At 34.7% G+C, this 2,765-nt stretch overlaps 1 non-coding gene across 1 annotated transcript; it reads left to right on the forward strand.

Moving 5' to 3' along the window:
* Nucleotides 1-2,143: 2,143 nt before the first annotated feature.
* LOC111760397 (U1 spliceosomal RNA) lies at nucleotides 2,144-2,307 on the forward strand. The gene has a single exon (XR_002794092.2). It is a non-coding gene; the product is annotated as a U1 spliceosomal RNA (small nuclear RNA).
* Nucleotides 2,308-2,765: the final 458 nt, after the last annotated feature.

Consider the following 2,765-nt stretch of genomic DNA (forward strand, 5'->3'; position numbering starts at 1 on the left):
GTCATTTATTAAGATTGGGGGAAATTGTGAAGACAAAATCAAAATTTCTATTTTAAACATGTGCTGTTGGGATATAATTACTCCTCAAATGGATGTCTACAAATTTAGACCTCAGGGACGAAATCTCACATGAATGAAATAATCAAGTGTATACACTGAAACACTCTGAAGCCTGGGTCCTGATAAAGAAGAAGGACTCAGCAAAATGAGAGCAAATATGTGACCCAGAAATTAAACCTACATAGTACACTTATAAATATAGTGAACAGAAGCAAAGTAAAGGAACTTTTTCAAGAAGAAGAAAGTGATCAAACTCTCAAATGCTCCTGAGATTCAACAATGCCAGCCCATCAAGATGAATATTAGATTTGGCAAGTACATGTCATTGGTGACCTTGAAAAAAGAAGTTTCTGTATAGCTATGGGGACAAATTCCTGATGAAAACGTGTAAAAGAGGGAATCAGAGATTTACATTTATACTAATAGGGTTGACCTGAATTTGAAGAAAAAAACACTCTCTGGTATAGAATACCTTTCAAAAGTTGCCTAAAATATAAGAAACATCCTTTTTAAAGCATGGTATGGTTTAGCTGTCAGTAAACAAAACAACCAAAAAGCAGAAACAACAAAAAATAGTGATTCCACAGGAGTATCCCATGAGGACACTGCCAATCCCTGGGAGCCTAAGAGCACGGGTTTAATGTCCCACAAGCATTGCAGAGAAAAAAGTCAAATTTTGGGACCTAAACAATTTGAAAATTAGATTAAATACCAAGTATAAAAGCAGGATTCAATACTCTTAATGGGTAGACTGGAAAAAAAATCATGCCAAAGAAAAAGATGTGCTTATATTGGCCTTGATCATAGAAAAGGATGGGAGTGGGGGGAGGGAGGCGGTGAGAAGGGACTGGACTAGGAGAGAAACTCCTGATAACTTCTAAATAAAAGCCAGCATTCATGTGATCTGTGAATAAGAATAAACACTTCCTGTGTAGCCCAAATCAAATTTAATTCAAAGTGGTCACAAGCTAGGAGTACCACTAGTCATCTAGAAAAAGCAAAATCAAATTTCACTGGAAGAGTACATTTTAATCACTAGCCTCCAAGAATTCTCACTGATAAGCATAACTCACACACACACACATACACACACAAACTCCACAAGAAATCAAGTAATCAGGAACAAAAGTCAGCAGAAACAAGAACTTGCAAACATGACCCATGAAAACTACATATTTTGGAATTATCAGTTTCATAATGTAAAATAAGCAGGTGTCATATACTTAAAGAAATAGGAAGGATTAAGAAGTATGGTAAACATACAAGACACTGTCAAATGTAAACTGGCTCTTTTGAGAAAGAACTGAATAAAACATCTAGAAATGAAAATTATAATAATAGAAATTAAAACCAAATTGACACATTAGAAAGATTTAATGATAAAAGTTTAGGAGATGGTGATGATCAGTTTTTCATGTCAAATGCGTCAACTTGACTAGTCAACAGCTCCCCGCTACTCAATCAAATTTAATCTAGGTGTCCCTGTGAAAGTAGTTAGTAGATGTGATTAAAGTCCTTAATCAATTTACAATAATTAGCAGATCTTATCCTAGATTATCTGGGTGGGCCTGATTCATTCAGTTGAAAAGTCTTAACAGAATTGAAGCTTCCTTGAAGAAGAAGAAATTCCACCTGTGCCTATGCCTGTGATTTAGCTCTTGCCCAAGATTGTCAGTCTTCCTTTCCTGATAGCCTTCCCTAAAGATTTCAGGTTTGCCTTGCCCTTACCCACAGTAGCATAAGCCAATTCTCTGAAATAAAGACTTAAATATATATCTGCTACAAATTCTGTTTCTCTGTCTGAACCCTGACTAATACAGGGATTTTTTAATTAACTGGAAAAATATCTGAAGAAACTACCAAACATAACAAAAATATGGAAAATAAAGATAGATTAAGAATATGAAGGCAAGAAAATGAAAACCCAACAAATATATTATCATATTCAGAAGAAAACAATAAAGAGAGCAGGGAGAGGGAATATTATAAAGAGATCCTCCCTGACATTTTCAAAGAATTGATAAAAGATACTAACGTTCAGATTTAAAAAGCCAAATATACAAGATTAAAAACACATCCACAAATATTTACCTGGCAGGGAAGATACCACGATCATGAAGGTGGTTTTCCCAGGGTGAGGCTTATCCATTGCACTCCCGGTGTGCCGACCCCTGCGATGTTCCCAAATGTGGGAAACTCAACAGCATAGCTTGTGGCAGTGAGGGACTGCATTTGCGCTCTCCACTGCAGGGTGGGGAGGGTAATAGATATGTATTTCAAAAGGGGCAAGGAAAATGAATTACCTATAAATGAACCAATAATTAGAGTTAAATCTGATTTCTCAAAGGCATAATGAAGCAAAACGAAAATAATGTCTTGAAAGTCCAGGAAAAAAATCAGTATATTTTTGTATATTTCAGATTTAAAGTTGTTTATTTAAAAAATTATATTGTAAAAACAACAAATAGAAACATCATCACAGAAAAAAAGATGAATGAGTTCATTACCATCAGACTCTCACTAAAGAAAAATCTAAAGGAAAAAAAAAAGTAAAATAGTCTGAAATGAAATGTGTAAATTGTTAGAAGAAAGGGTAAGAAAAGTAAAGTTCAAACTTGCTGATAAATGCAAATATTATGGTTGATTAAATACAAGTTTGCATTTCCGTGATACTTTTTTAAGCCTTCTGTCTTCGTACGCCACCA

Source organism: Dasypus novemcinctus, chromosome 14, assembly GCF_030445035.2.
Source record: "Dasypus novemcinctus isolate mDasNov1 chromosome 14, mDasNov1.1.hap2, whole genome shotgun sequence".
NCBI classification, from domain to species: domain Eukaryota; kingdom Metazoa; phylum Chordata; class Mammalia; order Cingulata; family Dasypodidae; genus Dasypus; species Dasypus novemcinctus.